At 46.5% G+C, this 10,380-nt stretch overlaps 1 protein-coding gene across 1 annotated transcript in view; it reads left to right on the plus strand.

Moving 5' to 3' along the window:
- Positions 1–3,952, plus strand: part of LOC117540787 (neuropeptide Y receptor type 2-like) — a 10,776-nt gene extending 6,824 nt beyond the window's left edge. Inside the window, exon 5 of the mRNA XM_034207632.1 lies at positions 1–3,952. This exon is cut by the window's left edge and continues 1,964 nt beyond it. The gene's annotated coding sequence lies outside the window, so the exon portion shown is untranslated.
- The last annotated feature ends 6,428 nt before the right edge of the window (positions 3,953–10,380 follow it).

The raw sequence follows: 10,380 nt of genomic DNA on the forward strand, positions 1-10,380 counted from the left end.
GTCAAAATAGGGCTTTTACTCCATCTTCATTCCACGTGTGAAGCATTTAGCTCGTACTCTTAACCCAGAGTGGTTTACAGGCAGTGGGTTGAGGATTACAATTGACAAACATTTGGGCAGAATCAGCTGCGAGGGACTTTTCACGCTTTGCGAAATCGGAGGCCGCTGAAGACCGTGCAAAAGTATCTTGTCAGGTGAAAGAAAAAGCCCCAAAAAGCCTGTATTTAAGAGTTCAAGGAAAGGATGCATGATGCAAGCTTTGTGAAATCTCAGACACTGTTATGTAATGTGTGTTTTAAATGTGCATCATCCTACAATAAAAGCCAGGAAGAAGTGGACATAGATATGGGAAAGAGAAGGGCGAGAGGGGGAAATACAAATGATTTCAAAGCCTTTTTTATCAGTAGCTTTAGGACAGATGAGCAGAAAGTGAGGAGAGGATCAATGTGAGGAGGGACATGTGGGATAATGAGGGAGAAGGAAACGGAAACGAACATCTCAAAATGAAAATCCAGCTGAGATCACACAGATTTCAAAACGTCTCTTCAGTTTGAAACTGCACGATGACGACGTGTTAGATTAATCTGATTTAGCTGAAAGGCAATTTGTCAAATCTGGCTGACTGCTCACATTTTGCGTCACGCTTCAATTTCATTTTCATTACAGAGTTTAATCAGCACGACTTAATAATATATGAAGAAAGAGAAATATGATTGTTCACTCTGCAGAATTTCTTTTATTTCATTTTGTAAGTGTTTCTTGTACTTCAAAGTGACTTTTATTTAGTAAGTGAAATATAGTGGGCTATTTTGCTCTGAACTGAGCCTTTCAGGCATTTCGTCTTATAGAAAAAAGGCCTGCAGATGCAAAAAAATGTATTAGCATATATGTTAAGTGTTATGTAATTCTAAAGACTCCACTCCTTATATATAAACAATCTCTGTAAATTAAAGGTGATATTTAAGTTTAAATGTTCAGGTTTGTCGGAAACCAAAAGCACCTTACTTACAGATCGCCAGCCATCAATGAAAATGAAGTTTATTTATACCAGCGAGAACCAGGCAACCCAACAGTTGTTCTTAGTAATGGCCATTAAGGCTTGTTAGTTAACTTAGTAAGTGATTTAAGTAAAACCTTTACAAACGGTGCCTTACAGGCCTTTTCCACTACAGGAACTTAAAGTGTTTGTATAGATTGTGATAGGTGCAGCTCAGGAGAAGGAGATGAAGCCAAGTTTAGCGATTTCTGGGAAGAATAAAGCAGTATTGTCAGTGGCCAAATGTTTCAAACTATGTTATCCTACGTACCAATCTTTAGCTTCAGCAGATATACAGGAAAATACTTTAGGAATCTGGGTTAGAGTAAGTGTTTATTAAGTTCATAATACTATTTTGCTAGGCTGTGTTTCCCTTCTTTAGAAATGCAGAAACTGAGATCACTATCGGTTTTCATATATATTTTTTTTCTATCAATGCTGGGACTCTAGTACTTTGTGATTCAGTTTTCATGTTCATGTTTTCGTTGAATCTTTTGCAATAAGATTATCTTTTAGATCCCATTGGTTCTCCTTCTGGCGACGGTCCTCCTTATTCCTCCCACTGAAAACGTGTTGTATCCCGGACGAGTCCCCAAAATTGTTAAATTCTACAAACTGTTGAATCTTTTGCAAAGACCTTATCCGTCGCACAGTTATCTAATATTATATCTAATAACAACTTTGGATCACGTGTTAAAACATGTACTTTTGAAACTAGAATATAGAGGCAAATAGGCAAAGTTTCAATGAATTAAAAGTGTGTTTTGCTGCCTTGTAATTTCTATATTATGCACGATTTGGGTTATCCAGCAATGTTTAGCTAACGGTGACATTGAGAAGTAACATTTCCAGTCATATGAGGCGGAGCGGCACAAGTAAAAAGTGATATATTTGTATTTCTCTTGTAGTAAAAAAACAAACAAAAAAGTATTGTAGTGACAAAAAGTCATTCGATTTAAAAGTGACAAATATCAAAAATGGTGCCAAATGTTTCATCGTCGTTTGGAAATGAACTGTACTCACAACTAAATCAACTAAGTAGAGCATAAAATGTGTGCTTTTTCATTGAAATGTAACCCAAATGTTTGTTGAAAAACACAAATTAGGATCGTGCACGCACGTGCTTAAAAACTTCCTGTAGTGGAAAATGTCAATTTTTAGAAAAGTGGTACCCTAAAACACTTACTTACAGATCAATTCTGAATGTCAGTGCCATGATTTCCTCCCCTTCCCCTGAGTCATATTTATTTATATTCCTATATATCCAATCTTTCACCCCCAGTGTTCCCATCATGCACCCTGCCTGCAGGCTGAAAATCATTACCTGTCTCTTTAGCGATTTCGGGGACAGGAAAGGTCAAAAGTGCATTTGTTTTTTCAGAGACCTTGAGTTTTTCTATTTCCCCCAATGAATATAACTTCTCCTAAAGCTCTTTTTCTTTCCACACCATTTATCGGCGCCGCTCCAAATTAAATTGCAAATATTATTACCAAAGGTCTCATTAAACTTAAATTGCCTGATTTTAATTACGGCGCTCTGTTTCCCTCTGTGTCAACATGCTAAACACTTTGCACAATGTGAATCAACACTATAGCAGTTATTAGTTCTGCAGATGAAACCCTTAGTTTTTTTATTTTTGGGGATTTAGCCTCTTGTTTTTCCCTCTTTAATTCTCCGTCTCTTGTATGCGTCATTACCTCGCCCGACCCGAAATCCCACACTCCCTCACCAGCTGTTTATCTCCGTCCTCTTTCAGCCCATCGTCTGTCTCTTTCCACCCTTTTCCCCGTGAATGCATGCCTCAAACTGGGTTTTCCTCTGAGGGAAAAATGTCTATTTTCGTCCTCATGATGGAGGATTTCATTAAAAAAAAAAAAGCTGCAATGTTGGTGATATTTTACCCTGACTGTATCCGCCTCAAATATATTTCCAGCAAATAACTAAAACATAAGTAAACCAATATGTGCTTTACTTTAACAGCAGCATCCTGAGTTATGAACCCTGGCGTTAAATTGGATGTTTTATGAAAAGGATTATATTTTGAATGGTAAAAAGATTTAAAAAAGGGCAGTTTGACGTCATCTGGTTTGCTTTTAATCCTTGAAGATATCCCACGATGCATTGCGTGGGTACGTCATCATGCACTTTGTTAATAGAGGAAATATTTTGTACACAAATGACATTTATTGGAGCATTTTAAGGACTTGGATTGACATTAATTGTACAAAAAAGGATTAAATAATATCATTTTTTTGGTAAAAACATAAATAAAAATACAAGCATGCGGTCATACAAACTGCAGGACATTTTTTTTACGTTTTTAATTTTTTCTAGCAAGCAGAAAACTTCAGAAAACATAATTAGAAACTTAGTGAATGGATATTTCTTGTTGCAGTGCATCTTGGGAGGTGTAGTTAACTTCTACCTTTTACATTTTTGAGTCTGTTTTCTAATAAGTTAATATTTTGGACTTTTTTGTAGCAGTTTCCAAGAACAAACGTTACATTTAACTCATTAAAGAGTGTTGAAACTGTATTATTATTTTATCACGTTTGTGACACTAGCTAGCAATACGTTTATAACGTCTACCAACGCTATAGGACTCAAAGCAAACAAGATGGCGTCATTCCCGTTCAAACATGTCTTTCAGCTTGTTTTCCTATTATTTGCAGAACAGTACCCGGTGTTTATTTCCTCAGTGATGATGTTCTGATGTTTTTCTGACGAGGTTTGGGGGGGACACAGATGCTGCTTGACCTTTATAAAAACATGAATGTAAAACTGCTTAGTAACATGGATGTAATGTTGTTTATCGTGTCATTCTGTGTAAATATGTGTGAACGACTGTAACCAAGCACAACGTGTGGGCCTTTACTCGTGTCCAACAACAGATGTACTGTTTTCTCAAGCACAAATACGCCTCTGACTCCTTATTTACCTGTGTGTGTGTGTGTGTGTGTGTGTGTGTGTGTGTGTGTGTGTGTGCGCTGTGTATGTGTGTCTGTCTTACTGATGTTGTGGGGACACAACTGTTTACACAATCACAATGTGGGCACACGCAACTAGGGACTTACACAAATGTAAGTTTAAGGTTGTGTGTGTGTGTGTGTGTGTGGGTGTGTGGGGTGTGTGTGTGTGTCCTTATATACATTTGTTTTGTTAGGGGCTGTCACAATATAAGATTTTCTCTACTATATCACTGTGAAAGTAATAACCCACGATAGTGATATTGTCACGATACCTTGATAACATTTAAAAATATGTATAATGTTGCTCAAAATAATCTTTTTTTAGCATTTTACTTATTTGTTCAGTTTAGAAACATAGTTATTTAACATTACAGCTACTTAACTTACATAACAATCATAAACAAGTCACAGTTTTCAATACTTTTAGCTAATAATACTTTTTTTTAAAGAACATTTGACCATGAAAATTCACAAAATGCATTGATTTTAACCAAAAAATGTACCTGTCTTTCTGAACAATATAAGGTTAACTAAGTGCAGCAAAGCTTTCATTTAACTCCAGTTTCATCAGTGCGGAGGGTCTCAGCTGACGGCGACTTCACAGTTTCAGTTGCTATACATGTATACACTCCATAAAAAATGTAAGCGACATGTTTGTGTGTAAAGCAAGCTGACATTCATCTAAATATTCAACAGACAGCGTTGGATCCGCAGCTCAGGTGGGATCAGATCAGCAGAAAGAGACACGATGAGTTTGAATTGAAAACGGTTAGTGACGCTCGTTCACAATAAATGTGCCTCGCTGGGCAGAACAGAACAATTAGACAGAATACTAGAAGTCTATTTTTACTTTTTCATCCACAACTTTTACTCAACAGTGAAACGTTTGGACATAATTGGTGTTTCAATCCAATCCACTTTTTTCTATAGCACATTTAAAAAAACAGAGGGTTTGCCCAAGTGCTTCACAATGAACATATTGTGGTGACACGTTATTGGACATAATTCACCTTGCTTATTGTGTTGCCACACGGACCCTTTAGTGGGGAACACCTGTAGCTTTAGCTGCCATTCCTGCTAGCTCATCAGGCAGAGCAGTGCATGTGTTAACCTCTCTGAAAGTAATGGATAATAAAGATTGGAACTCCATTCTTAATACACCGCCTCCGACTCTCTTTTCACGGCACTACACTGGTGACCCTGACTTTTCCGAGAAAGTTTCCGGAAAATTAACGAACATGGCTGAGCGCGATGTTTTCATAAAGCTGCCGGAATTCTGGGAGCACACCGCGGAGGCATGGTTCGCACACGTGGAGGCACATTTCGCCTGCCGACAGGTCCGTGACGGGGACCTAAAATACTACCATGTGGTAGCAGCGCTGGGGAGCTCCACGTCGTCCAGGTTGGTGGGATTCATCGCAGCCCCCCCACATCATGGCAAATATGAGGCGATTAAGGCCCTTCTCCTTAAGACATTTAGCTTATCTGCTAAGGAGAGGGCCCGCCAGATACTTGACATTCAAGGCCTAGGAGACAGCAAGCCATCCCAGCTAATGGAGAAAATGCTAAATCTGCTAGGGGGGGAAGATCCCCGGATTTTATTCACGGAGATTTTCCTGCGTCACTTGCCTCCCCGGGTACAGACGGCGCTGGCCAACACGCCTGTCACGGAGCCCCGTGCTTTGGCTGAGGAAGCAGATCGTTTTTTCCTGGCTACGCAACAGCCCGGGGCAGAGACGTTAGCCGCGACGCTCAGCGGCCCACCGGCAGTCAAGAAAGCGTGGCGGAGGCCGGACACGGCTGTGGCTAGCCGGCGTGGAGACGCCGGAGAGTGCGTTTACCACGCACGTTTCGGGACAAGGGCGAAGAGATGCATCGCTCCGTGCAGCTACAAACCCCCGGGAAACGGAGGGGCCGGCGCTCAGTAGTGGGCTCTGAGCGTCGGCGGCACGTGCAGGCTCCTCTTCGTCAGCGACAGCGTTTCGGGGAGCCTGTTTCTGTGTGACACGGGCGCTCAACGGAGCGTAGTTCCAGCGTCGAGTGAAGACGTCGCCCGTGGGGGGCACGGACCGCGATTGACGACGGCTAACGGCAGTCCCATTCGCACGTACGGCGTGAGGCCTATGTGTTTGTGCATCGGAGGACAGCGTTTCAGCTGGGATTTTGTGACAGCGGACATTTCTTTTCCCCTCCTCGGAGCGGATTTTTTGTGTGCTCATGGACTCTTAGTGGACGTTAAGAATAGGCGTTTGGTTGATGCCTTAACGTTTTCTTCCCTCGTGTGCACACTTGGCAGCGCAGCGTACGACGGGCTGTCAGGCTCGCTGTCAGGTGCAGACACGTTTCTCAGACTGTTGGCCGAGTTTCCAGACCTGTCGCTACCCACCTTCTCTGCGCTTACCACTAAGCATGGCGTGGAACACCACGTCACTACCGGAGGGCCTCCTGTCTACGCCAGGGCCCGGCGGTTGAACCCTTCTAAGCTGGCTGTAGCGAGGGCGGAGTTCGCAACCATGGAGCGCCTGGGCATTGTCCGCCGCTCCGACAGTCCTTGGGCTTCCCCCCTGCACGTCGTTCCCAAATCGAACGGCGGGTTCCGCCCGTGCGGGGATTACCGCCGACTCAACGACGCCACTACGCCTGACCGCTATCCGGTGCCGCACATTCAGGACTTTTCGGCGCATCTGGCCGGTACGGGGGTGTTTTCCAAGGTGGACCTGGTGCGTGGATACCACCAGGTGCCCATGCACCCCCTGGACATTCCCAAGACAGCAGTGATAACGCCTTTTGGACTTTTTGAGTTCCTGCGGATGCCTTTTGGACTCAAGAATGCCGCTCAGACGTTCCAGCGCCTGATGGATTCGGTGCTGCGGGACCTGCCGTTTGTGTTTGTTTACCTCGACGACATACTCGTCGCCAGCGCTTCAGTGCAGGAGCACCTGTCCCACCTCCGAGCCCTTTTCACACGGCTCAAAGAACACGGATTAATCATCAATCCTGCAAAGTGCCAGTTCGGGGTGTCGGACATCGATTTCCTGGGGCACCGCGTCACCAAGGGCGGTGCGACACCTCTGCCAGCGAAGGTGGAGGCTGTTGCGGCGTTTCCTCGCCCGCTCACAGCCCGGTCGCTCCGTGAGTTTCTGGGGATGGTGACTTTCTACCACCGTTTCATCGCCCGGGCCGCACACATCATGCGGCCGCTGTATGAAGCGTTGAAAGGCAAGACCCCCGTCCAGGAGATCGACTGGACAGCAGAGGCGGACGGCGCTTTTGCTGAGGTCAAGACCGCGTTGGCTCAGGCGGCTTTGCTGGCACACCCATCATCTACGGCTCCCATCTCCATCACCACGGACGCGTCAGACTACGCGGTCGGCGCAGTGCACGAGCAGTGGGTAGAGGGCGCTTGGCAGCCGCTCGCCTTTTTCAGCCGCCAGCTGACGCCTAGAGAACGCAAATACAGCGCCTTTGACCGGGAGCTCCTCGGACTTTATTTGGCCGTGCGGCACTTCCGTTTCATGCTGGAAGGCCGTGAATTTACGGCGTTTGTCGACCACAAGCCGCTCACCTTTGCCATGTCAAAAGTGGCGGAGCCTTGGTCGGCACGTCAGCAGCGGCAGCTGTCCTACATATCGGAGTTCACTACGGACATTAAGCACGTGGCTGGCAAGTCGAACCTGGTTGCTGATTGCCTCTCCAGGGTCGTCATCGGTGCCGTCCAGTTGGGCCTGGACTATACTCGCATGGCGGCAGACCAGGTCACAGATCCCGGCGTCCAGGCCCTGAAGGTGGAGAGCGCGGGGCTGCGCTTGGAGGACGTGGTGTTCGGCGACGCGGGCATTACTCTCCTGTGTGACGTCTCTACGGGCCTGGCGCGGCCTGTCGTCCCTGCCAGCTGGAGGCGTCCTGTGTTCGAGGCTGTGCACGGCCTGTCACACCCCGGCGTTAAACCTTCGGTCCGTTTGGTAGCGGCGAAGTTCGTTTGGCAAGGACTGAAAAGGGACGTGAGGACTTGGGCCAGGGAGTGCGTGGCTTGTCAACGCGCTAAGGTGCACCGCCACACGAAGGCCCCGTTGGAGCGTTTCCTGGTGCCTGAGAGGAGGTTTGATCACGTCAACATTGACCTGGTTGGTCCGTTGCCTTCCTCTCAGGGGTTTTCCTACCTCCTCACCATGGTGGACAGGACGACCCGTTGGCCGGAGGCGGTTCCGCTCGTTTCGACATCAGCCGCAGACGTTGCCCGGGCCTTCATTGCAACGTGGGTGTGTCGTTTTGGCACCCCGTCAGACATTTCCTCAGACAGGGGCTCTCAGTTCACGTCCGAGCTCTGGAACGCTGTGGCAGGCGGTTTGGGGGTTAAGCTGCACAGGACTAGCGCTTACCACCCTCAGGCTAACGGCCTCTGCGAGCGCTTTCATCGCTCCATGAAGGCGGCCCTCAAGGCCGGCCTTACGGATGGTAACTGGGTCGACAAGCTGCCCTGGGTGATGCTGGGCCTGAGGACCGCACCTAAGGAAGATCTGCAGTGTTCTACAGCGGAGATGGTCTACGGTCAGCCGCTGAGAGTTCCGGGGGATTTCCTCCCAAATGCATCGGCTCCCTGGTCGGCGTCGGCCCAGCGGGTTTTCCTGCGTGACGCCGCTGAGGCCTTTGTTCCGATCCCTACTACTCAGCACGGTACTCAGGTGTCCCAGGTTCCCGCAGAGCTCCGCTCGGCGGAGCACGTGTTCATCCGGCACGATGCGCACAGAGGCCCCCTGCAGCCCCCTTATGATGGGCCTTTCCGGGTCTTGGAGCACGGGGACAAGCACCTGGTGGTCGACCTGGGTGGCAAGGCCGAGCACGTCTCGGTGGACCGGGTGAAGGCTGCTCACCTGGACTTGGACCAGCCTGTGGTGCTGGCTCGACCTCCGCGACGGGGCCGCCCCCCGGCCTCGTCCCCTGTCACGGATTTAAGACCTGTTGTTCCGGTCCCTCCCCTTCCGGGGGCCGCACAGGCGGGAGTCACTTTTCCGACTCCCGTGCTCAGGAGTCGTGGGGGTCGGCGTGTCGTTCCTCCCCGCCATGCTGATTTTGTTTATGTGTGAATTCTGGGGGGGCTTGTGTGGTGACACGTTATTGGACATAATTCACCTTGCTTATTGTGTTGCCACACGGACCCTTTAGTGGGGAACACCTGTAGCTTTAGCTGCCATTCCTGCTAGCTCATCAGGCAGAGCAGTGCATGTGTTAACCTCTCTGAAAGTAATGGATAATAAAGATTGGAACTCCATTCTTAATACACCGCCTCCGACTCTCTTTTCACGGCACTACAATATCATTATAACAAAATATAATATTACAAGAATAGATAAAAGGCACATAAAGGCTATGGACAGACAAAGCATAGAATAGGTAGAGCTCAGACTGACTCGAAAGCGAGGGAAAAGAGGTGGGTCTTTAGGAGGGACTTAAAAGTTTGAAGAGTGGGCGACAATTTGACATGAGGGGGGGGGGGGGCAGGTCGTTCCAGAGCCTGGGGGCTACCGCTGAGAAGGCTCGGTCTCCCCTGGTCTTTTTCCTAGTCTTTGGGACTACCAGCAGCAGCTGATCAGCCGACCTCAAAGCCCTTGAGGGGGTGTACACATGTAGGAGGTCGGAGATGTACTGAGGGGCCAGCCCATTGAGCGATTTGAAAACAAACAATAGAATCTTAAAATTAATGAACTCTAAAATGGACAGGAAGCCAGGGGAGGGAAGCCAGAGTTGGGGTGATGTGCTCATGCTTGCGGGTTCCTGTGAGCAGCCGAGCCGCAGCGTTTTGTACCAGCTGCAGCCGGCGTGCCAGCGAGGTCTTGTTTAGGCCGGCACGAGTTACACGCTCAAAGTCTAAAAAGGATAAAACCTCAAGTGATGAAAACTGGACTCAACACAGTGTATCTGTTTATCTAATTTAAAAGCACTGTCGATTTTGATGCCAAGATTTGTGACCATGGGGTTTGCATTCTGTTAAAGGACAACAGCACATTACATTTCACTTTATATACCGTGTTTCTGCACTGTACAGATTATTTTATCAGCACAGTTTCAATTTCAATGGCAAGTTTTTTCAGGTAAAGCTTTGTCATTTATTTAGAATATTTTTGATGTGTATTTAAAACGTGTCTTTATCTCGTAACTGTGTATGATTTATTAAGAACACTTAATACATTATTTAGAATATTATCTGATTCAGTTATTTTTCACATTTCCATAGTTATTGAAAACACCTAATAATTCATTTTAAAATATTTTCGTATTCATCTGTAACCCTTAGGTAAGTGTACTTTTTAACCTGTACACCTTTAGGACTTAATACCCAAATCAGTGCTTAAATTAGGCTTTTTATTATCGAAAAG

This window comes from Gymnodraco acuticeps, unplaced genomic scaffold (genome assembly GCF_902827175.1).
Source record: "Gymnodraco acuticeps unplaced genomic scaffold, fGymAcu1.1, whole genome shotgun sequence".
Taxonomy (NCBI): Eukaryota; Metazoa; Chordata; class Actinopteri; order Perciformes; family Bathydraconidae; genus Gymnodraco; species Gymnodraco acuticeps.